Consider the following 26284-nt stretch of genomic DNA (forward strand, 5'->3'; position numbering starts at 1 on the left):
CGAAACAAGGACCAGATGCCACGGACCGTGGCGGAGTGGATGGTCCCGTAACTAGACAGGCATAAGGGCTACGTTAAATGAAATGTCCTTCTCTGTGCACGTTGAGCCAAGGTGCTGCGTGGGGAATGAGGGGCAGGGAACAACCCTTACTCCAGAAACCGAAGGTATCCTAAAGAGTTCACAGTCTGTGGCTGATCCAAAGGCACCCTGGACTCCCTAAGCTGGACACTGCTCTCCAGAATGAGTAGGAGACCATGATTAGTGCACTTTATGCAGTAGGAGGAATTTTTAAAAAGGCATGAAAAAACATGCAAACACATACATATAAACATGCACACACATGAAAACATGCAAACACACCCATTCACTCAGAAATGTATAAACCAGAAAACCCCAGGCACTCACACACATCCTGGGACCAGTTCCTCCCTGCAAAGTGGAGGTTTTACATATATATATATTTATAAACATTATATATATATATTTAAAAAGCCTAAAGCCTGTTTGTTTTTCACTGATCATGTAACTTGACTTCAGCAACTCTAACAATGTTGAACACTGTATTTTCAAAGGGTATTTCCCATCATTTTAAAATTTGACACAAAGTCTCCTGCTCTGTTTTCTCTTAACACTGTGGTTTCTCTTTCCCAGTTTTCACTGGACTGTTTGCCTCAACTGTCAAGGATCCAGTTCCTGGATCCAAGGATCCAGACCCTGCCCAGTCACTCTCTCCTCCCTCCCAGGCAGCATCATGGGTTCAATGTGCTGAAGACCCGCCACTATACACATCAGACCTCACTTGAGGCCCAGGATCATACAATCACTGGGACTGTATGGTTGTCATTTCCACTTGGATGTAATGTTAAGCATTATGTTATTGCCTCTTAGCTCTAAATTCATTCTTTCTCACTTTACTTTGTGATGCTCTGACTGGGAGCCTGAAAATGACATTTCTTCCTGAGCATTCCTCTTAGCCTCTGCCAGTAGGAGCATCAGGGGAAGACTGAAGGCTGGAAGAATCAGTCTTTTTATCTTTCTTGTTGTGTGTGTGTGTGCAGGGGTGGGAATGCGCTTGCTTCTGATGGGCAACCTCTTGCTTGGGGTTTCTCTCAGTGCTGTGGCTTCCTCCCTCCTGCAACAGCCACTCTTTCCTGAAACAGCAGCTGAATCCAGTTTACTTATTTTCCAACACTTGCATAAAGAGCTTTAACAAAGGTATCAGAACCAGCTGCCAGTTCCTGCATCCCAGAGCTGTGTGTCCTGGACCCACAGGAGTGGGGGTGGGGTGGGGTGGGGGGGACATTTTTGAGTTCCTAGACACTCAATCCAGTTCAGTCAAGATATTACCTCCTCAAAGATCTTTCAGATTTGTTAAGAGTTTCCTCTAAGATCCTACATTTGTCTTGGTGTCCTCCTTATGCCCTCAACTAGAAGGATGCTAGTTGTTCCTGCAGTTTTACACATCTGATGCATCTTTTTTTCTCTTTATGCTTAAATTAGCTAATAATTTTATACCTAGGTTAATTTTATATTAAATTCTCTGTGTTAAAACTACTGGTAAGGTTTCTGTCTCCTGAATGGACTTTGCTACAATACTTAAAGCCTTTCAATCCCAGTCTTTCTAATGCGTGATCTGTCTTCAAAAGCCTGACTCTCTTTCAGCGTTCTTAAGAACAGTTTCATTGATCATTCAGTTGTGCAAGCGTGGATGTAGGACTCACCCCTGACGTTCTCCCTTTTCCTCATCACATCCTTACATACGGTCCATTGACAAGTCCTTCCAGTGTTTGCATCTACGCTTTTGAATTTACCCCTCTTTGCCATCTCCCCAGCTACCTCTGTATCTGAAACTATCATCATTTCTCACTGGACTGCAACAGTAGCTTGCTTACTTTCTGATTCCTTTGAAGCCCATATCTGACTTACCCTGTTCAGTGGCTTCTCTTTGCTCTGAGAATGGCACAAACCCCCCAAATGAGTACAGGGCTCTGTGTGGCTGTGCTCCTCCTCTCCCTCCTCTGCCCCCTTCCCATGGTTCTCTGTGCCTAACTGTGGGGGATTTCTTTCTAACTTTTCTCAAATTCACTATGGTCTCTCCCCACCTAGTCTCTCTAATCTTGTTCCACTTCGGTCTGAAATGCAATCTCCTTTTTCCTATTAACAGTTGCACGTAGCTCAGAGCTCAGGTTGGATTTTTTTCTTCCCTCGCTTGACCCCTAATCTAGTTTGTTTTGTTGTATAATCTCCAAGCATCAGATTGCCTTCTCTGGTGGCACATAACTCACAAACTAATATGATCTCTGATGAATGGATTCTTGTCTGTCTCATGCAATAGATTGTAAGCGCCATGAAACACAGCACTGATAATCATTACATTAACAGCACCAAGCACCATGGCTGCAAAGTGATAGTTTATATCAGATATTAATATTTCTTAAATAAAAGAATATGTGAATGTATGAATATGTGTACTGTGAAAGCAGAAGTACCTCACAGATGGAAATCTGCACATTTGAGGCAAGAAACATTATTGCTCCCTATCATGTTCCAAGTTGACCTTGTTTATTTTGTTTTTGTGGATGTATTTTCTAATTTGAAAATCAGTTTTTCTCTTTGAGATTCTAATAAGTCATATTTTCAATGAGTGGTTAATTTTCAGATAGTATGCTGTTAGTCTAGATATATTTTTATTGGTAAAATTATAGTAGATCATCAATTTTCTAGAGATTCTATGAGAAAAATGTCCATGTAAAAACTTGATGTTTAGTTAATAAGAAATATATTACACCAACTACCTCTATACCTGAACATCTTGCCTACATTTTGACATGTCATTTACAGATGGGAAAGTGAGACCAAATGTACCAACATTCTAAAATCCCACCATGGTTATTAAGCCACATCTGTTTATTTGTCTTCTGGGTGAAATATTAATGTCTATTAGGTTAAAAGGTCAAGAATGTGTCTCAGAGTTAATAAGGGAGATATAGTTTCAAAGATAGTCCAGATTTTTTCCATATTGGAAGCAAATATTTGAATACAAATTATGATATTTCATCATTTTCTTTTTCTTATTTTCATTATCTGAACTGTCATGAAGTTTTTATATATATTTATGAGCATACACAAATATAATGCATGCTATCCTGTTGGCCAGTATCTTAAAGTTTGAATTCAAATTTAGTGAATAATTGAATTTGTCTTATATTTTAATGAAAATCTACAATGTTATAAATACTTTCTTTTTTTAGTAGCAGAAAAGACCAAACACATCTCATAGATAAAAAGAGACAAGAAACAAAACTGTTAGTAATGTTATTTTTCATGAAGAAATATCACATACACAGAATTCACAAAGAATTAAAAAGTTACTGGATCATTAGGTTTATGCCCTATAGGCAAGTTTTGAAACATGCCTTTCTATAGTCCCCTTTCAATCTTTAAAGAGTGAGAGAGAGAGAGAGGGACAAAAATATATTTTTCAGATCGGTAAGCACTAAAGAGTAAAAAATCTCAGACAATCTCACTATGGCTTAAAACTACTTGGAAATTTAAAAAAATTAGTATTTCTAGGAGTTTGTCTTAGAATTTAAATAATATATAGTGCCATTAGAGAAAATATTGAGACATAGTATAATAATACTTTTAGTGAGATATTTATTTTTTTATAGTTATTTTACAATTCTATTGTGATATGGAATATTTAAACCTGTTTTCTGAAAGCTAAGGGAATATATGTTTTAATAGTCTTCCCAATGTGGTGCATAGTAAATCAGACACAGGTACTATTTTATATCTTTTTGCAGGAAATATTTGACTTTTTTCTCTTTATCCATTCATTTCTCTATTATCCTTAGGGAACATTTCAGATATTATGAAAAGAGGCAACTGTATAGCTTAGAGATTTACATAGTAACATGGGCCAACCAGACTTTTGTAATTCATGAATAAGATTAGAAACAGTCCAAGTTTTTTAAAATATCTGCACCAGAATGGCTCTTGGATGGCCTGGTGAAAAATGAATCCCATAGAGAAGAAGGAGAAAAACTGAACTGGGGCAGTGCAGGAGCTTTGGTAGGTCTGAAAAAAAGAAATGACTATTTAAAGAGTCTTGCAAAAGGTCTTAAGTATTGTTACTGTTGTTTAGTTGCTGAGTTCTGCCAAGTCCTTTGCAACCCCATGGACTGTAGCCAGTCAAGCTCCTCTGTCCATGGGATTTCCCAGGCAAGAATCCTGGAGCAGGTTGCCATTCCCTTCTCCAGAGGATCTTCCTTACCCATGGATCGAACCTGAGTCTCCTGCATTGCAGGCAGATTCTTTACCTTCTGAGCCACCAGGGAAGCCTATACTAAACTGTTCCTCTTTCCAAACTCATAAACTTTCAAGTCATTCAGCTTTCTTCTTCTTCTTTTTTTTTTTTCCTTGCCTGGGATGTAGCTTGCTGGTTGCAGTTCCAGTAGTCACCTTGAGTATGAAGGTGGAGCAGGAAAGTTGAAAGAACCTGGTCTCAGAAAAGCCGTACCAGTCCCAAACTACCCTGTCAGTTTCTAGACTTCAAGTTTGGCAGCGGAGTAGGGGAGTGTGTGTGTGTGTGTGTGTGTATGTATGTGTGTGTGTGTATTAGTTTTCTAGGATTCCTACTAGGGGCTGAATGTCTGTGTCCCACTAAAATTTATATGTGGAATCCTAACTAACCCCCAGTGTGATGGCATTAGGAGGTGGGTCCTTGAAGATGTTCTTCAAATCAGGGAGAGGCTCCTCACCAGGGGCTGAGTCAGTGCCAAGTTTGATCTTGGACTTCAAGTCTCCATAACTGTGAGAAATGAATGTCTGTTACTTAATTCATCCTGTCTGTAGGTATTTGTGAGATGAGTGCAATTGTGCAGTAGTTTGAGCATTCTTTGGCATTGCCTTTCTTTGGGATTGGAATGAAAACTGACCTTTTCCAGTCCTGTGGCCACTGCTGAGTTTTCTAAATTTGCTGGCATATTGAGTACAGCACTTTCACAGCATCATCTTTCAGGATTTGGAACAGCTCAACTGGAATGCCATCACCTCCACTAGCTTTGTTTGTAGTGATGCTTTCTAAGGCCCACTTGACTTCACATTCCAGAATGTCTGGCTCTAGGTCAGTGATCACACCATCGTGATTATCTGGGTCGTGAAGATCCTTTTTGTACAGTTCTTCTGTGTATTCTTGCCATCTCTTCTTAATATCTTCTGCTTCTGTTAGGTCCATACCATTTCTGTCCTTTATCGAGCCCATCTTTGTATGAAATGTTCCCTTGGTATCTCTGATTTTCTTGAAGAGATCCCTAGTCTTTCCCATTCTGTTGTTTTCCTCTATTTCTTTACATTGATCACTGAAGAAGGCTTTCTTATCTCTTCTTGCTATTCTTTGGAACTCTGCATTCAGATGTTTATATCTTTCCTTTTCTCCTTTACTTTTCACTTCTCTTCTTTTCACAGCTATTTGTAAGGCCTCCCCAGACAGCCATTTTGCTTTTTTGCATTTCTTTTCCATGGGGATGGTCTTGATCCCTGTCTCCTGTACAATGTCACGAACCTCATTCCACAGTTCATCAGGCACTCTATCAGATCTAGGCCCTTAAATCTATTTCTCACTTCCACTGTATAATCATAAGGGGTTTGATTTAGGTCATACCTGAATGGTCTAGTGGTTTTCCCTACTTTCTTCAATTTCAGTCTGAATTTGGCAATAAGGAATTCATGGTCTTAGCCACAGTCAGCTCCTGGTCTTGTTTTTGCTGACTGTATAGAGCTTCTCCATCTTTAGCTGCAAAGAATATAATCAATCTGATTTCGGTGTTGACCATCTGGTGATGTCCATGTGTAGAGTCTTCTCTTGTGTTGTTGGAAGAGGGTGTTTGCTATGACCAGTGCAGTTTCTTGGCAAAACTCTATTAGTCTTTGCCCTGCTTCATTCCGTAGTCCAAGGCCAAATTTGCCTGTTACTCCAGGTGTTTCTTGACTTCCTATTTTGCATTCTAATCCCCTATAATGAAAAGGACATCTTTTTTGGGTGTTAGTTCTAAAAGGTCTTGTAGGTCTTAATAGAACCGTTCAACTTCAGCTTCTTCAGCGTTACTGGTTGGGGTTGAGACTTGGATTACTGTGATATTGAATGGTTTGCTTTGGAAACAAACAGAGATCATTCAGTCGTTTTTGAGATTGCATCCAAGTACTGCATTTTGCATTCTTTTGTTGACCATGATGGCTACTCCATTTCTTCTGAGGGATTCCTGCCCACAGTAATAGATATAATGGTCATCTGAGTTAAATTCACAAACTACTGCACAATTGCACTCATCTCACACGCTAGTAAAGTAATGCTCAAAATTCTCCAAGCCAGGCTTCAGCAATATGTGAACCGTGAACTTCCTGATGTTCAAGCTGGTTTTAGAAAAGGCAGAGGAACCAGAGATCAAATTGCCAACATCCACTGGATCATGGAAAAAGCAAGAGAGTTCCAGAAAAACATCTATTTTTGCTTTATTGACTATGCCAAAGCCTTTGACTGTGTGGATCATAATAAACTGTGGAAAATTCTTCAAGAGATGGGAATACCAGACCACCTGATCTGCCTCTTGAGAAATTTGTATGCAGGTTAGGAAGCAACAGTTAGAACTGGACGTGGAACAAGAGACTGGTTCCAAATAGGAAAAGGAGTACGTCAAGGCTGTATATTGTCACCCTGTTTATTTAACTTATATGCAGAGTACATCATGAGAAATGCTGGACTGGAAGAAACACAAACTGGAATCAAGATTGCCAGGAGAAATATCAATAACCTCAGATATGCAGATGACACCACCCTTATGGCAGAAAGTGAAGAGTAACTCAAAAGCCTCTTGATGAAAGTGAAAGAGGAGAGTGAAAAAGTTGGCTTAAAGCTCAACATTCAGAAAACGAAGATCATGGCATCTGGTCCCATCACTTCATGGGAAATAGATGGGGAAACAGTGGAAACAGTGTCAGACTTTATTTTTTGGGGCTCCAAAATCACTGCAGATGATGACTGCAGCCATGAAATTAAAAGACACTTACTCCTGGGAAGGAAAGTTATGACCAATCTAGATAGCATATTCAAAAGCAGAGACATTACTTTGCCAACAAAGGTTCGTCTAGTCAAGGCTATGGTTTTTCCTGTGGTCATGTATGGATGTGAGAGTTGGACTGTGAAGAAGGCTGAGCGCTGAAGAATTGATGCTTTTGAACTGTGGTGCTGGAGAAGACTCTTGAGAGTCCCTTGGACTGCAAGGAGATCCAACCAGTCCATTCTGAAGGAGATCAGCCCTGGGATTTCTTTGGAAGGATGATGCGAAAGCTGAAACTCCAGTACTTTGGCCACCTCATGTGAAGAGTTGACTCATTGGAAAAGACTCTGATGCTGGGAGGGATTGGGGCAGGAGGAGAAGGGGATGACAAAGGATGAGATGGCTGGATGGCATCACTGACTCGATGGACGTGAATCTCAGTGAACTCCGGAAGTTGCTCATGGACAGGGAGGCCTGGTGTGCTGCGATTTATGGGGTCGCAAAGAGCTGGACACGACGGGGCGACTGATCTGATCTGATTTGATGGGTATTTTTATTGGTAGTAGAAACTAATATAGCTACCATAAAAATACCACAGAGTAGGGGACTGAAACAACAGACATTTATTTTCTCGTGGTTTTGGAGGCTGGATGGCTGTGGTTATGGTGTGAGCAGATTTTTCTCCTTCTGAAGCCTCTCTTCCTGGCTTGCAGATAACCATGTTCTTGCTCTGTCTTTATGGAATCTTTCCTCTGTCTCCATGCATTCTTGGTGTCTCTCTGTATTTCCTCATCTCTTCTTATAAGGACACAGGTCACATTGAACTAGGGCCCATCCTGCTGCTGCTGCTGCTAAGTCACTTCAGTCATGTCCAACTCTGTGTGACCCCATAGATGGCAGCCCACCAGGCTCCACCATCCCTGGGATTCTCCAGGCAAGAACACTGGAGTGGGTTGCCAATTCCTTCTCCAATGTATGAAAGTGAAAAGTGAAAGTGAAGTCATTCAGTTGTGTCCAACTCTAGCGACCCCATGGACTGCAGCCTACTAGGCTCCTCCATCCATGGGATTTTCTAGGCAAGAGTACTGGAGTGGGGTGCCATTGCCTTCTCCAAGGGCCCATCCTAACAGCCTCAATTAACTTGATCACCTCTTTACAGGCCATGTCTCCAACTATGGTCACATTATGAAACAGTGAGCATTAGGGCTTGAATAGGTATATATTGAGGGTGGCACAGTTAAGTCTGTAACAATGCACACACCTCTGATTTGTTCATGCTACTGTTATTTGGGAGTTACATTCTTAGCATTCAAGCATAATCACTTACTAATATGTAGAGTGCATGTTAGCATATTATTCATAGATGGGTAGACTGTCACCCCCTGACAATCTTCAAATTTAACCAGAAATAACAAAGCACTTTCTTCTGGGGGAGTAAACTGTATTATAAGCCTTCTGTTTATTCTTGAACAGTATCTAGGGCATAGTAGGTGCTTAGTAACTCTCTGTTGGATAAATAAATAACTGAGACAGTTGCCACTAGTTGAAACTGAGAAAGTGGGTATTTTTGAAGGAAAGATAAGGCATATGTAGGAAAATGGAAAAAACTAGATGCTGATAGCTTTGGAGAGTTCTGGAAAGAGGGAGACTGAAGAGGTTGCCTCTATAGGGAATGTCTGAAGGGAAAAAAGGAAGAGAAGACGCCTCAGGAGAGTAACATGAAGGGGTGGGTACTCAGGTCAGGAGTATGGTATTAATATATAACATACCTCAGTTATTTAGCATTCCTGTTAGAAACCCTAAGAAACAGTTTCTGGTTGGTTTTTGCCTGGATCAAGAGAGATGTATGGAGCACATTTTAGCCTAGATTTAAAAGAAGTTATCCTAATTGCAGATTTGTAGAAATTATAACCAGATAGTAATTTTATTTAATGCTGCTTTATACCTAACCTAAAGCTATTAAGTTATTACCTGCCTCCTGAGAAATCTGTATGCAGGTCAAGAAGCAACAGTTAGAACTGAACATGGAGCAACAGACTGGTTCCAAATTGGGAAAGGAGTACGTCAAGGCTGTATATTGTCACCCTGCTTATTTGACTTATATGTAGAGTACATCATGAGAAATGCTGGGCTGGAAGAAGCACAAGCTAGAATCAAGATTGCCAGGAGAAATATCAATAACCTCAGATACACAGATGACACCACCCTTATGACAGAAAGCAAAGAAAAACTAAAGCGCTTCTTGATGAAATTGAAAGAGGAAAGTGAAAAAGTTAGCTTAAAACTCAACATTCAGAAAACTAAGATCATGGCTTCTGTTCCCGCCACTTCATGGCAAATAGATGGGGAACAGTGGAAACTGTGACAGACTTTGGGCTCCAAAGTCTTCTTTGAACCCAGACTTCTTGGGCTCCAAAATCACTGCAGATGGTGACTGCAGCCATGAAATTAAAAGACACTTGCTCCTTGGAAGAAAAGCTATGACCAACCTAGACAGCATATTAAAGAGCAGAGACATTACTTTGCTGACAAAGGTCCATCTAGTTAAGGCTGTGGTTTTTCCGGTGGTCATGTATGGATGTGAGAGTTGAACTATAAAGAAAACTGAGTGCTGAAGAATGGTTGCTTTTGAACTGTGGTGTTGGAGAAGACTCTTGACAGTCCCTTGGACTGCAAGGAGATCCAACCAGTCCATCCTAAAGGAAATCAGTCCTGAGGATTCAGTTGAAGAACTGATGATAAAGCTGAAGCCCCAATATTTTTACCACATGATGCGAAGAACTGACTCATTTGAAAAGACCCTGATGCTTGGAAAAATTCAAGGCAGGAGGAGAAGGGACAACAGAGGATGAGATGGTTGGAAGGCATCACTGACTCGATGGACATGAGTTTGATCAAGCTCCAGAAGTTGGTGATGGACAGGGAACCCTTACGTGCTGCAGTCCATGGGGCTGCAAAGAGTCAGACGTGACTGACTCTTTGTAGTGACTGAACTAAAGCTATTAAACACATTCAAAAATTACATATGCTCACATATGCATGGAGTTCAGATATGTGAAGAAAAACTTTCCTCCAATAATTCAAAATCCTCCTCTAGCAAAAAGCCGTTTATCCTACTAAAGAGGATGTATTTCAAACCAGCAGATAGGTGGAACACTTTTCTCAAAAAAAGAAAGAATATTCTAATAACTAGAGCTGATTATCAGTTATGGCATGTTTAAACAGAGCCTGAATATTACTTTGAATGGCCAGAAGAGTCTATGCAGTCTCTTTCAATATAACACATTTCTGTAATGCAAAATAGGATGGTAAGTGCAAAATTCCCACTCACCCAGGAGGGGAATGGTGTCATTGTAACATGAAAGTTGCATTCGTGTGATTGTCCTAAGGATGTTAATGGTTTCTACTGTTAACTAAGTAAAACAAAGTAAACTGAGGCAGTAAACACACAGAGCACTAAAGAATACAATGTTGAAAAGTTGCTCATTTCCTCTACCACCTTTGGTTTTGAATTTGGTCTTTGAAGAGGCCACTGCACAGCACTTTGTACGTTTTCCCCCTGATTTCCATAACTCAGCAGACTCAGCCTTTCTTAGGGTTGGAGCAGACTGCCTCTAACCCATTTTCCCCTAACACTATTTTAAAGTATACTTTTGCAGAATATCAGATTTCTTTGAGGAAGACATCGATCAATCATAGCATTTGGAAGGAGGCTGAAGAGATGGACCCTAGAGTTCTCTCAAATTTGGTGGTTCCATGATTGAAGAGGTGCCCACCTAACCAGATTGAATAACAATGAAGTCATGAAGATCAAAGAAATCAGAATGATTGATCTTAATTGCTTTTCATTTCCTAAGAACTGAAAGTTAATTTTAATATTTAAGCATAAACTAATTTGAAACTTGATAAATTTTATTATTGAGACCATTTGTGAAAGGATGTGTCCACTTCCTTTAAAAAACAAAACTACCAAACAATCTAGACTCAATGAGTTTAGGCTGGCAAACAGCTATATTAGCCCTGCTAGCAATGGTCTCAAATATTTGGGTTGCCCTATAAGACATTAAGAATAGTTCTGATAGTTCTCTGGGGAAAAAAAAAAAAGCAAACTGGTGAGTTTATTGAGGGAATGTGATGGGAACAGAAAGAGCATACTTCATCTTTAAGAATCTATTTATTTGAAGGATGTTAGTGATTGCATTTTAAGTCCTTCCAATAAAACAGTCTTGTACAGATTCATCAGTCTGAAAACTTTGCTTTCACCTGTAATGTTGTTGTTATGAGACCTAATTGTAAGTCAGGTTCTCCAGAGTAGCATTCAGGTACTACTTTACTAGTAGAATGTAACAGTTGATTTGTTTTGTGAGCCATGAGTTAGGAGCATTCCTCATCTGGTGATACTGCAAATGCTGACAGCCAGTAGAACTAAATGACTTCATTGTAGACTAAAGAATTACCTATATTTCTCTGGGACATGTCTGGTTTTCTACCTTCAAACAGCACAGTAAATTTCTATCCTGCTCCCATGATTTCCTCTAAAACCCTTTGGGGAGTAATTTCCTACTTGTGGAACCCTTTCCTGATGGGGAATAATGACACTGGTGAGCAGAAAAAGTACCATCAGAAGACTTAGATAATAGCAGATCAACATTGGTGAAGTGGAAAGAGCATGAGATGCGGAGTTGGAGCCTGTTCCTAGCCCCAACGTTTCCTCTTGACTGAATTGGTTCGCTTTCTTTGTCTCTCTGGGTTTGTTTGTTCACATGTAAAGTGAAATGAAACTAAATTTTCCATTTTAAACTGAGATGGCATCAAAATCAGCTGTGCAGCTTTTAAAAACTGGATGAGTAGGAAGCCGTAGCTTTTAAAAACTGGATGAGTAGGAAGCCTCAGCTTTAGGGTCAGATTCTTAAGTGGTGGGAGCCAGTCATATTTATTTTATAAAGTGTCGAGGTTTTGCCAATATATGCTGGTAGCTAAGAAATCTTATTATTTTCAAAGGATTTTTCCACCATTAATATTTTATGATCCTATATATTGCACATTAGCATTAGAATAATAAAGAAGGTGTCCAGTGAATATAACAATGAGCTATAACAGACGTACCAGGATTTTAAAAGCTAGTTGTGTCTCAATAATATGTTTTCAACAATACAATAAATATCAGTTACCAGAACAAATGTTGTATAGATCCTACAGCCAGGTAAAAAATACAAAAGGGAATTGAAGTGTGGAAAGGGGAGAAAAATTGTGCAGACTTCTTTTTCATTGAAGTGTAGTTGATTTAAAATGTTGTTAGATTCTGGTGCATAGGAAAGTGACTCAGTTTATATATATATATATATATATATATATAATATATATATAATATATATATTTCCATTATATATATATATTATATATATCATATATAAATATATATTGCCCATTATATATATTATATCCCTTTACATATATATTAATTTCCATTATAGGCTATTACTAGGTTAAGCTCAGCATTCAAAAAACTAAGATCATGGCATCCAGTCCCATCATTTCATGGCAAATAGATGGGGAAACAATGGAAACAGTGACAGAATTTATTTTCTTGGGCTCCAAAATCACTGCAGATGGTGACTGCCGCCATTAGATTAAAAGATGCTTGCTCCTTAGAAGAAAACCTCTGACCAACCTAGACAGCATATTAAAAAGCAGAGACACTACTTTACCTATATAGATCCATCTAGTCAAAGCTATGGTTTTTCCAGTAGTCATGTATGGATATGAGTGTTGGGCCATAAAGCTGAGCCCTGAAGGACTGATGCTTTTGAACTGTTGTGTTGGAGAAGACTTGAGAATCCCTTGGACAGCAAGGAGATCAAACCAGTCCATCCTAAAGGAAATCTGTCCTGAATATTCATTGGAAGGACTGATGCTAAAACTCCAGTCCTTTGGCCACCTGATGCAAAGAACTGACTCATTACAAAAGACCCTGATGCTGGGGAAAATTGAAGGCAGAAGGAGAAGGAGACAACAGAGGATGAAATGGTTGGATGGCATCACCGACTCAATGGACATGAGTTTGAGCAAGCTTCAGGAGTTGGTGATGGACAGGGAAGCCTGGAGTGCTGCAGTCCATGGAATCACAAAGAGTCGGGCATGACTGAATGACTGAACTAAACTGATAGGTTATTACAAGATATTCCTGTGCTGTGCAGTAGGACTGTGTTGTTGATTTTTTTTTAATATAGAAGTGTGTGTCTGTTAATCCCAAACTCCTAATTTATCCCTCCATTTGTTTCACCCGGGCGATGATAAGTTTGTTTTCTATGTCTGTGATTCTGTTTCTGTTTTGTAAATAAGTTAATTTGTATCATATTTTAGATTCCACAAGTAAGTGATCACATACATTTTTTATTTTTCTCTAACTTCACTTAGTATGATAATCTCTAGGTCCATTCAAGTTGCTACAAATGGCAGTATTTCATTCTTTTTTTATGGCTGATATTCCATTGTGTATATGTACCACACCTTCCTTATCCATTCTGCTATTGATGGACACTTATGTTGCTTCCATGTCTTCGCTGCTTATTATGGGAAATATTATACAATATTTTAAATAATATAAATGGCCTGTAAATGATCAGTTTTCTCTCAAAGCAATATCTAGATATGTATAATGCTGTGAAAGGTGTTGCATCTGTGTTTATCATTTATTTCTTGTTGTTTTTCAGTTGTGTCTGGCTATTTGCAACCCTATGGACTGTGGCATGCCAGGCTCCTCTGTCCTCCACTGTCTCCCAGAGTTTGCACAAATTCATGTCCTTGAGTTGGTGATGCTATCTGACCATCTCATCCTCTGTCACCCCCTCTCCTTTTGCCTTCAGTCTTTCCCAGCCTCAGGGTCTTTTCCAGTGAGTTGGCTCTTTGCTTCAGGTGGCCAAAGTATTGGAGCTTCATCATCAGTCCTTCCAATGAATATTCAAGATTGATATTCTTTAGGATTGACTAGTTTGATCTCCTTGCTGTCTAAGGGGCTCTCTAGAGTCTTCTCCAGCACCATAGTTCAAAAGCATCAAATCATTATTTATGTATCTATGTATCCATCTTTCTATTTTAGATTATTCTGAACTCCTTATAAGTGCAAAATAGTTCTCAGTCACCATATATAACCAACTATTGCAAATGCAGCTTTGTTCTATAATACTTCTAGAACCATCAGTTGGGATATAAGGCAAGAAAATGGACATTTATCATTACTAGAAAGTAAGACCTCATTATGTGAAAGTCTGTTGTGTTAATAATTTCTTCAGAAGGATTTGACAAATTGATTTTTGTTTTCTTCTTACTAATGAGGAAAGGGTTAGGTGACTAACCAGTTTATTTCTCTCCCATTTTCAGAGTTGCAGTAGACTGAGAGGTAGAGAAAGCAAGTGACCCAAATAAAATCTCCAATAAACATGATAATAACAGCATTCTGGCAAACAAACTAATACTACTAGTATTTGCTAGTGGGGGAGCCCTTGTCTATGAAATGCTTTCAGCAGGGTGATCCTAATCTTTGTGATTAGTTCATTTATTCAAGCATTTATACTGTTTAAATATTCCAGGAATCTCACCCACTATCTGCCTCTGACATCAGCAGTGACATAGCTCTTAAATCTTCCTGGCATCGAGAGACAGTGTTCTTTTGTTTCAAGAACATGGGACAAGAGATTTGGATACGTGTTTTATTGTATCCTGGATGATATATCAGAGTGGATGTTTAGAATTATGGATCCTGCTTTGCCAGCCCTGAACATCAGGCTCTAAAGTGACAGAGGCACTCCTAATTTCTTTAATGGATGTTTTAGTATTTTTTGTGATAAGTAAAGCATGGGATTGGAGAAGGCGATGGCACCCTACTCCAGTACTCTTGCCTGGAAAACCCCATGGACAGAGGAGCCTGGAGGGCTACAGTCCATGGGATCACTGAGGGTCAGACGCGACTAAGCGACTTCACTTTCACTTTTCACTTTCATGCATTGGAGCAGGAAATGGCGACCCACTCCAGTGTTCTTGCCTGGAGAATCCCGGGGACGGGGGAGCCTGGTGGGCTGCCGTCTATCGGGTCGCACAGAGTCAGACACGACTGAAGCGACTTAGCAGCAGTAGCAGCAAAGCATGGGATACTGGGCAGGGGTCCCAGACCTCTCAGGGGCCTAGGTCTAAAGGTAGTGCTAGGTAGGAAGCCCTAACTTTGAATGAAGGTTGAAGTGTTTGTTAATGGCTTGATTGATCTTATTCTAGTTAATAGATCAAGTTATATTTTGTGACAAAGAATTACCATATGATATCTATTTGATAGTAAACAGAAAAACTAAGGATTTTGCCCACTTTTGCATTCCAAGGCAAAAGAAGTTGTTGCCAAAGTCTAAATGTAAAAGGAGTAGTGGGAATAAAAGGTATTAAAATTGTGGTTCATTGTATTCCACAGGTTATACACTCAACATACCAGTTACAAAGACGTAGTGTTTTCCCATTAAGAGTTTATTATCTAAGATCAGAAGGCAGTTACTGATGGATGAATCACCAATTCAAAGGCTCATTGCATTGAAAGCACAGAGCTTTATGGGGCTTAGCAGCATTCCCAACCCAAAACATCCTTATGCAACTGGCAGAATAATGTTTAAGAATATTTCAAGATTTATGATCTAGACCCTGATGCTGGGAAAGCCTGAAAGCAAAAGGAGAAGAGGACAGTAGAGAATGAGATGGTTACATAGCATTGCCGATTCAATAGATGTGAATCTGAGCAAACTCCAGGAGAGAGCGAAGGACATGGGAGCCTGGCTGCAGTCCATGGGGGTCACAAAAAGTCAGACATGATTCAGCAACAGAACAACAACAGCAAAACTTAGGTATATGTCTCAGATCCTTATTTGAGGTAAATAGCTTCCTGAGCATGATAACCCTCTTCTGAAGGTCTATTACCAGTTAACCACTTTTGTGAGAAACACATGGACAAACACAATCAGAATTCTGTATGTATTAAGTGCTGCCTCTGTGCTCAGAATTGTCTTAGGAGTTGAGATACATCACTGAACAAAATAAAATCCTATACTCATAGAGCCTATAATGTAATAAATGGAAAATAAATTTAAAAAAGATATTGTTAAAGTGAATCATTTTGTTCCCCAGTAGAACCTCATCTCTCACCCTCTTTTGGGTAAAAATTGAAGTTGTATTTCCAGTAAAAACTAAAATTTCATAGATGTGAAATCTGTAACCGAGTTTTAACATTCATTCTCCTTTTGAGATCTGATATGCATTATTTATTTACCTGGAATTCCCTGGAGTTGTCCTTCAAGAATTTTATGGATGTAGAAGCTCATATTTCCACAGCAAAATAATAGTTTTAAGAACCTATATCAATTTAAAGTAATAAATATTTTTGTATTTCAATCTTATAACACAAGCCCCAAACTTCTTTTGCCTCAATAGGAGAAAGAAAATGTTGAGGAACATAATCATGCTAAGTAAATCTGAAGCCAGAAATAAGCTCATCTTCATGTGAAACCTGACGTCCTGGTTAACATTAAATGAGAATCATGTTTTCACCTCCTTATATTCATTGTGAAAAGATTTGTCCAAATACAGGAGATGAAATTTATTTAAGGCTCATTTTATGGATGGATTTTTTCTTTTTTAACCTTTTCAGTGCTTCAGAATTAGATACATTTCAATATTGCCACAGAGCTATGATTGTTTCTAACACCTCCTTTGCCATTGTAGAAGTTGATTAAGGAGTGAGCTTGCTGAAATGGAAAATAGCCAATGCATTTCTGGCCCGATCAGTGGGAAGTGGTAGCAGCTGGTGAACAGATCACATTCAGGGGCCCAGGTTTACTGGGAGATATGGAAAAGGGTTCTGAGGGTGGTGATAGCATGCCTTTCCTGAAGGCCTTTACAAATCAGATGGACACCCTTCTGTCTGCATTGAGAAGGCTACTCTTTTGCCTGATGGGTAGAAGATAGTGATGAAGCACTCTTGCTGGTCAGTGAAATTTGTGGAGAATCTGCTATGTGCCAGCTCTTAGAGACACCAAATGGACAGAAAAGAAATGACTGTTGCTGTCCTGGGTCCTGAAATGCTTATGGTGCTCTGAAACAGATAGTAATGAATTGGTGTTTGGTCCTAAGGACATTCCTCAGTCAGACGATGCTCCTTATTTTTCTGAGTAGTGGAGGGCCAAGTGTAGCTTGTGGTCTTTTGTTTTCCTCTCTGAATTTCCTAAATCAAATCTCAGAAGTAATGAAGCTTGTTAACATATGAAGAACCCCTTAAGAAAACCATTTTGATGTAGACTTGGTTCTCAGTTAAGGGTGTTGTGGGAGACGTCTTACTCCATTAAGTTGCAAATCATAAACTGTTATAAATCTTTCTATTGAAGGAATATGCCTAGGGCTGTGCATATTTTTTTTCTGGATATAAAGAGATTTGCTACACAGTGTTAAATGAACCTCACAGGGAACCAATGGTACAGCAAATATCTTTCTGGCAGGGAGAATGCAATCTCATAGAGCATCCTTGCTGGACTCTCACAGTGAATTTTTTTATGCTTTTGTTATGTGTTGTTTTGTTATGTTTTGTTTAAAGAACCATATTTTTAAGAGCAATAGAAACTAGAACCAGAGTGAGGAACTAGGATGTGCCGTCATTTATCCTGCTTCTATTGGGGATGAAGGTGAATTACCAGATAGTCTCTACCACTCACTCCCTCAGGAGGGTTTAAGAATACCTGTACCACTGACTACAGTTTACATTTTAAAAGGCAACACATTGAAGATAGTGCAGTTCTGCTCTAAACTGCAACTGAAGTTGCCTAATATTTCTTTAGCTCCCAACAACTAGGAAGTTCCAATTTATTCACTCTGGGGTAAGATAAAAATCATCTCAGTTTTCAAATTATTGCTAAGTACAGTTTTAAAATATAACGTGACACTTTTATAATATAACCAAGCATCCAAAAAGACAATGTGAACAAAAAAAAAAAAAGAAAGAAAGAAAAAACAATACAAAATAGAACTTTCTGAGGTCTAGATAATGAAATTATAGTCTTAGGTTTAAAATTGTTATAATGTTTAAAATGTTAAAAGATATGACAGGTTTTTTTTTTTCCACAAAGTAAAAATGCTTAAAAACAACTAGAAAAAGATGAGGAAAATTGGCATAAAAATAGAGCATATTAAAAAGCAGAGACATAATTTTGCCAACAAAGTTCCATATAGTCATAGTTTGGTTTTTCCTGTACCTATGCATGGATGTCAGAGTTGGGCTATAAAGAAGGCTGAGCACTGAAGAATTGATGTTTTTGAACTAGGGTGCTGGAGAAGACTCTTGAGAGTCCCTTATACAGCAAGGAAATCAAAGCACTCAACTCTAAAGGAAATTAACCTTGAATATTCATTGGAAGGACCGATGCTGAAGCTCCAATACTTTGGCCACCTGATGCAAAGATCCAACTCATTGGAAAAAACCCTAATCAGGTGGAGAAGGGGGCAACATAGAATGACCTGGTTGGATGGCATCACTGACTCAATGGACATGAGTTTGAACAAATTCTGGGAGATTATGCAGGACAGGGAAGCCTGGCATGCTGTAGTCCATGGGGTCGCAAAGAGTTAGAAATAATTTAGTGATTAAACAACAACAACCGAGAATAAAGACTATCAACTTTCCAAAACTTATGCGAGACACCATGTTACAAATTTAAGATCTCCTTTGATCACCAAGGTTATAAAAGGAAGGAAGTAGGAAAGAAGGAGGAAGAAAGGGAAGAAGAAAGATCAAACTTTTCAACTAAGCAAAATTGCCCAAATATGAAGACAAGGAAAAGACATTAAAAGCAGCCAGAAAAGGATATATTGCTTTCAAAATGAGTAACAATTTCTTGTAACAGTTAACTTCCCAGCGAAGATAATGAAAGGCATAATAATTGACATAAAGCAAATTACTTGTAAGTATTATAAAAAATAATTTATGTTTGTTCATAGTAGTGTCTTATGATACTTTATATTTCTGTGATATCAGATGTAATATCTCCTTCATTTCTCATTTTATTTGTGTCTTTTTTTCCCCCTTCAGTCTAACTAAATGTTTGTCAGTTTCATTTTCTTTAAAAAAAAAAAAAGCTTTTTTTTAAAAAAATCTTTTTTATTATTTTTCTCATCTCCATTTAATTTATTTATGCTCTGATCTTTTGTTATTTTTCCTCCATCTACTAACTCTGGGTTTGATTTATTCTTCTTCTAGTTTCTGTACAAAGTTAGGTTATTGTTTGAGACCTTATAATGTAGGCATTTTTGCTATCCACTTCCTTCTTAGAATTGCTTTTGCTGCATCCCATAGGTTTTTTGTATGTTGTGTCTCCTTTTTCATTTGTTTCAAGGTCTTTTTTGATTTCCCTTTTGATTTCTTCTTTGACTTACTGGTTGTTTAGAAGTGTGTTGCTTAATTTCCATCTATTCATGAATTTTCCAGTTTCCTCCTGTTACTCATTTCTACTTTATACCACTGGGATTGGGAGAGATACTTGATATGATTTCAGTCTCCTTAAATCTGTTAAGACTTATTTTGTGACCTATTGCATGATCTATCCTGAAATATTTTCCTCATGCCCTTGGGGAAAAAATGTGAATTTTGCTGCTATTTGATGGGCTCACTTCCTTTTAGTTATCTGCATGAAGCAGCATCACATCCAGACCTGACATAGGAATTAGCTAACATTATATAGAGATCCTTACCTTTGAATTCAAAGTAGGGACTGTTTGGAACCTTTGAATTGTCTCCATCACAGTGAGTGTGAATATGTTCTGATTATGTAAGGTTGAATTAAACAAGTATTTGCAGAAATCAAGGATAGCATCTGGTAGATTGTGTTACTCTTCTCCAGTGTCCAGTTCAATGTTTTCTGGAATATTTCATTTTCCTTACCCTTAGAAGTCAGACAAGGCTTTGTACCATTTTTTGGTCAGTGAAATGACATTAGGATGATGCATGTCATTTCCAAATAGAAGCTTCTAGAGCTGATGTGAGCTTTACAGTTTCCTCTCCACTCCTCACCACTCTGCACCAGGCAGCACTCTAGTTAGTAGCTACTCTGTCAGGGTGTATCTTGGAGTAAGGATGACAACTCAGATTGTAAGTCACCAGCCGATCTACAGTGGACATGAAGCAAGGAGTGAGAAATAATCCTCTGTTCATTGAGCCATTGAGATTTGGGGAATTTTGTTACTTGGCATAATCCAGCCAGTCTTATTTGGATTTGTTGCCACAAATCCAAAGGTATGTCATTGATTAAAAAAAAAGACACCTAAATCAGGTTATATTCATACACTGGAATACTACACAGTGACATGAAATGATCAGAAAAATTATTTCCATAAGCATAATATCAAGCCATGTTATAGATTCTATTCTATATAATTCTATTTTTGTGAAGTTTTAAACATACAAAACTAGAGTTTAATGTTTTTGCCTGTACATTGACATAGTTAAGACTATAAAGAAGATTTAAGGAGTGATTCACATGGTGGTTATTTTTAAATGGCAGGGAACTTCATGTAACTGGGAAGAAGTGTGAAAGTGATTGCTGGGATTCTATTTCTTGATGTAAATCTTGGTATTAAGTGTTTTTATTTAGTGATGATTTGTTGAGTAATACATTTAAAAGTAACGTGAAAAAGTGATTATATGGACACAGAAGGTAAAGTTATTATATTAGATTCCTGTATTTTAATACCTCATCATTGTAATAAGTCCTGTTGACACAAAGAAGACCAAAGATATAGGTTAATCACAAGCATTAATTTATAGATACAGAAATAAAGAGATGCCAAGCATCTCATCTGATTTTGAAATTACCAGTGATTTTAAAATATTTTGACCCTTTAATGATTGCTTCAAAACTCTGAAATAGAGACTATAAGTAAGATTAATATAGAGCCACGCTCCCAGTCAGTTTCTTTTAGTTTACAACCAATAATTTTGAGCTATTAAATGAAGAAAAGGTCACCATTTGTTTTACTCTGTTGACTAGAGGAAATCAATAATGTGCATTATTTTTTTGCAAACAACCAGTTTTCCCCAGCAAAACTCAGAAGATTATTTGTATCATATGATCATTTATATCCATTAGTTAATGAAAAACTTTGTCATGCAGGATTGTCAGCAGGTTTCTGTTAAATTAACCATAAAGAAATGTTTTTCAGGACACTAAAATAAAATGAACAAACTTTGATAACACCTTTATCAGGCCCTGTTACAGAATGAAAGTCAACTTCATAAATGATCCCCTGCTCAGAAATGAGTCCTGTCACTTTCCCTTACATTCAAAGCTAACCCAAGCTCTGAACACAACAAACATCTCTTTTTAGCTTGTGACACTAAACAACATACTCTGTTTATTCAATAAGACTTATTTCAAAATGGACTCATGGACCTACTCCACAGATTCACCCTATGTGTTCCTATTACTGTATCTATTACATATGCATCATTTAAAAGGACATATCCATATTTTTCTTGAGAAAAGTATTTCCCCTAATTAAATTAAAAATTGGATTACCCATTGCATATTAAATGATGATTTTATCTTCAATAATATTTATAAAAACTATTTTAAACATGAGAAGCTGATTACAGTAGACGGTGGTGGGCAGTGGTTGGATTGAATCCTGAGTATAACTGACTTTAAAAAAAAAAAATCATGATTAACTCCAAGTTTGTTTGCCAATTATTAGAAGTATTATGTTGGAATGAAGACAAAAATAGATGTTTGGAGAGTAGAATGTTTGAAAATTGAGGTTACAAAAAATTGTTTAGTTTCACAATTAAAAAAATCAAGGCTCATGGCATCCAGTCCCATCATTTCATGGCAAATAGATGGGGAAAGTGTAGAAGGACTGACAGATTTTATTTGCTTGGGTTTCAAAAAATCACTGTGAATGGTGAATGTAGCCATGAAGTTAAAAAAAAAAAAAAAAAACAAAAAAAAAAAAAAAAAAACAATTGCTCCTTGGAAGGAAAGCTATGACAAACCTAGATAGTGCATTAAAAAGCAAATGCATTACTTTGCTGACAAAGGTCCGTCTAGTCAAAGGTATGGTTTTTCCAGTAGGCATGTATGGATATGAGAGCTGGACTATAAAAAGGGCTGAGCACAGAAGAATTGATGCTTTTGAAATGTGTTTTTGGAGAAGACTCTTGGGAGACCCTTGGACTGCAAAGAGATCAAACCAGTCAATTCTAAAGGAAATCAACCTTAAATATTTATTTGAAGGATTGATGCTGAAGCTGAAGCTCTAATACTTTGGTCACTTAATGCAAAAAGCTGACTCATTGGAAAAGACCCCAGTGCTAAGAAACATTGAAGGCAACAGGAGAAGAGGCCAGGAGAGGAGACAGTTAGATAGCATTGCCAACTCAATGGACATGAATTTGAGAAAACTCCAGGAGATAATGAAGGACAGAGGAGCTTGGCATGCTGCAGTCTATGGGGTCCCAAAGAGTTGGACATGACTAAGGGACTGGACAACAACAGCAACAACACAATTATAGGGTTAACATACGATCTCACCATTCCTAGTTGGGAATTTCTAGTTGGGATAGTGAACTGTGTTACTGAAGGAAAGTAGGTTAAGGAGCTAAAGGATTGGTTATTAGAATGAAAATGTACATTAAGATTGAAAGTATCAAGAATTAGGAAAGGTTATTTATCATAGCTGAGATATGAAAGCAACCTAACTATCCATCAACAGATGAATAAAGAAGATGAAGTGTATACACATACATATATGTACAATGGAATATTACTCAGCCATAAATAAGAATGAAATTTTGCCTCTTACAGCATCATGATTGATTTGGAGGGCATACTGTATGATATCGCGTATATGTGGAATCTAAAAAATATGACAAACTAGTGAATATAGCAAAAAAGAAACAGACTCAGATACAGAGAACAAATTAGTGGCTACCAGGAAAAGGACTATGTCAAGGCTGTATGTTATCACCCTGCTTATTTAACTTATATGCAGAGTACATCATGAGAAATGCTGGGCTGGAAGAAGCACAAGCTGGAATCAAGATTGCCAGGAGAAATATCAATAACCTCAGATATGCAGATGACACCACTCTTATGGCAGAAAGTGAAGAGGAACTCAAAAGCCTTTTGATGAAAGTGAAAGTAGAGAATGAAAAAGTTGGCTTAAAGCTCAACATTCAGAAAACGAAGTTCATGGCATCCAGTCCCATCACTTCATGGGAAATAGATGGGGAAACAGTGGAAACAGTGTCAGACTTTATTTTTTGGGGCTCCAAAATCACTGCAGATGGTGACTGCAGCCATGAAATTAAAAGACGCTTACTCCTTGGAAGGAAAGTTATGAACAACCTAGATAGCATATTCAAAAGCAGAGACATTACTTTGCCAACAAAGGTCTGTCTAGTCAAGGCTATGGTTTTTCCTGTGGTCACGTATGGATGTGAGAGTTGGACTGTGAAGAAGGCTGAGCGCCGAAGAATTGATGCTTTTGAACTGTGGTGTTGGAGAAGACTCTTGAGAGTCCCATGGACTGCAAGGAGATCCAACCAATCCATTCTGAAGGAGATCAGCCCTGAGATTTCTTTGGAAGGAATGATGCTGAAGCTGAAACTCCAGTACTTTGGCCACCTCATGCTTAGAGTTGACTCATTGGAAAAGAGTCTGATGCTGGGAGGTATTGGGGGCAGGAGGAGAAGGGGACGACAGAGGATGAGATGGCTGGATGGCATCACCAACTCAATGGATGTGGGTCTGGGTGAACTCTGGGAGTTGGTGATGGACAGGGAGGCCTGGCGTGCTGCGATTCATGGGGTCGCGAAGAGTCGGACACGACTGAGTGACTGAACTGAACTGAACTGAGTGGGGGGATGAAAGGGGAATGGGGCAATATAGTGGTAGGAGAGTAAGAAGTACAAACTTCTATGTATAAAATAAGCTACAAAGATATATTGTATGATACAGGGAATACAGTCAATGTTTTACAATAACTATAAATGGAATATAATCTTTAAAAATTGAGAACCACCTTATTGCACACATGTAACATATAATATTATACAACTGTACTTCATTAAAATAAAGAAGTATGAAAGGAGTAATGTTAGAGTGGCCATTCACTAGGAGCTAAATTCTTTAAAGGAGAGGAAATTCCCTAAAGCCTGGACGACCACGGCAACAAGGTGGCACGATGTATAATAAGAAGACAGGACATTAAAAGCTGGATTATTGAAGAAGGGGGATCTGAGGCAAAATGGTGGAGGGTGGACATCCAGTCCCTTTCAGGTCTGAGGTCAGAGGGGTGTCCTAAAGAGAAAATACTCATAGCAAGGCCTCGAGAAAGTGCTCGAGGCAAGTGAAGTACTGGAGAAAGTGAAGGGATTTCAGAAAAGAGGCTAGGGCAGTTTGCATTTTGCTGATCATTGGCCATGAGGTCCAGAGGGTGCGGTGGAGGAGCATCGGAATTTCTGGAGGATGACGTCAGCAAAGGTTTGAAGCTGTTCCTGGGGAGGCAAGTTCTACCTGCTTGCTATAACAGACCAGCATTTTCAACGGAGCTTGAATATAAATTTTGGACACAGAATGATGAGAGATGCTCTGGTAGACAGTGGCTTCTTGGAGTGACTATGCTGAGATTAGTTTGAATGGCCTTTTAGTGTATAACTGAGGCTGTGTGTTTTCAGAGGATGGGAGGCGGGAGGTCTTGTCAGTTGCACACGCTGCTGTGGCCCTCCTGTCTGACTTCTGCTGGGTTTTCCATGTTGATAATGCATGCTGAGTCACTTCAATTGTGTCCAACTCTTTGCGACTCCATGGACTGTAGCCCACCAGGCTCCTCTGTCCATGGGATTTCCCAGGCAAGAATACTAGAGTGGATTGTCATGTTCTCCTCCAGGGCATCTTTCCGACCCAGGGAGCAAACCCGTGTCTCTTATGTCTTCTGTATTGATAGGCGGGTTCTTTATCACTGAGCCACCAGGGAATCCAATTCTCGTAATCCAACACAGGTTCCCTGTTGACTTCTAGCCATGGAATATCAGCCAGACTAACAAATCCATTTACTTATTTCACAAGAGTTGTTTTTGTTTTGTTTTTCTGGGTTTTTGTGTTCTAAGGGTAGAATGGTAACCAAATTAAAAAATTTCCTGGTATTAATTAAGAAATTTACATTTTAGCTGGGGTAGTGGTGATGGTATTAATAATAGTGAAGATAAACACTCAAATAAACAGAAAATATCAGATAAGGAAGGATAAGTATAAAACTAAAAGAAGATAAGTAATAGACTATCGGGGAGGTGCTATTTTAGACGAAGCATGAGAGAAGGCCTTTCTGGGGAGGTGACTTTGTAACAGAAAGTGCAATATGAAATCTAGGATATGATCATTGTAGCAGAAGAAATAGTGCAAAACATAGGAATATGCTTGGCATGTTTGAAAACATGACTATGAGATGAATGACAAGTGGCTAGGGTGGGTGACACTGGCTATGAGTCTGAGAGGAGTCAAGTTCTGTGGTTCAGAACATCCCAGTTTCAGCACATGGTCGTTGGGAGCTGCCCTGTGCACTGCAGGATGGTTAGCCACTGGATGCTAGCAGCACTCTATCCTCCAGGTGTGCCACATGATGATATCTGCAGACAAAAAATACCCGTAGGAAGGAAGTGGGGGATCAAAATTGCCTTCCCTCTCAAGGTGAGAACCAGCGCTTTAGTGCGTTATAAACTATGCCATAGAGTTTAATGGGAAACCATTGATGGGTTTTGTACAGAGAAAGAAAAAATCTGATGTACATTTTTAAAAGATACCTCTAATGCTGTGTGGGAAATGAATCATACAGGTAAGCAGTGGAAATAAGTATAACATTTAAGAGAGTGTTTTTTGTGGTTTTTTTTGCTTTGCTAATCCAGATGGATGAAATGGCGCATGGACCAGCATGGTGTTGCGTGGCACTGAAGTGATGGTTAGGGGTGCAACTTGAGAAATGAAATGGCTGAAGTGAGCAGGTCTTTTGAAGTTCTGACCAGCAAGGCTTCTGATGTCTTTGCATGTGAGTACTCACAGACATCATGCCGCTGAGGTTTTTAACCTTAACAGCTGACTATCATTTTCCAAGATGTAAATAACTGGGGCAGGGCAAAGTTGGGGTAGGAGAAATCAAGAGAT

General features: G+C 38.7%; 1 long non-coding RNA gene across 3 annotated transcripts in view; it reads left to right on the forward strand.

Moving 5' to 3' along the window:
• The window catches only part of LOC123329275, a 162046-nt gene that overhangs the window by 554 nt on the left and 135208 nt on the right, over positions 1–26284 (forward strand). For all 3 annotated transcript variants that reach the window (XR_006544667.2, XR_006544666.2, XR_006544668.2), the window contains exon 2: positions 26029–26168. This is a non-coding gene — a long non-coding RNA (uncharacterized LOC123329275). The remainder of the gene's footprint in view (positions 1–26028; positions 26169–26284) is intronic.

Source organism: Bubalus bubalis, chromosome 14 (genome assembly GCF_019923935.1).
Source record: "Bubalus bubalis isolate 160015118507 breed Murrah chromosome 14, NDDB_SH_1, whole genome shotgun sequence".
NCBI lineage: Eukaryota > Metazoa > Chordata > Mammalia > Artiodactyla > Bovidae > Bubalus > Bubalus bubalis.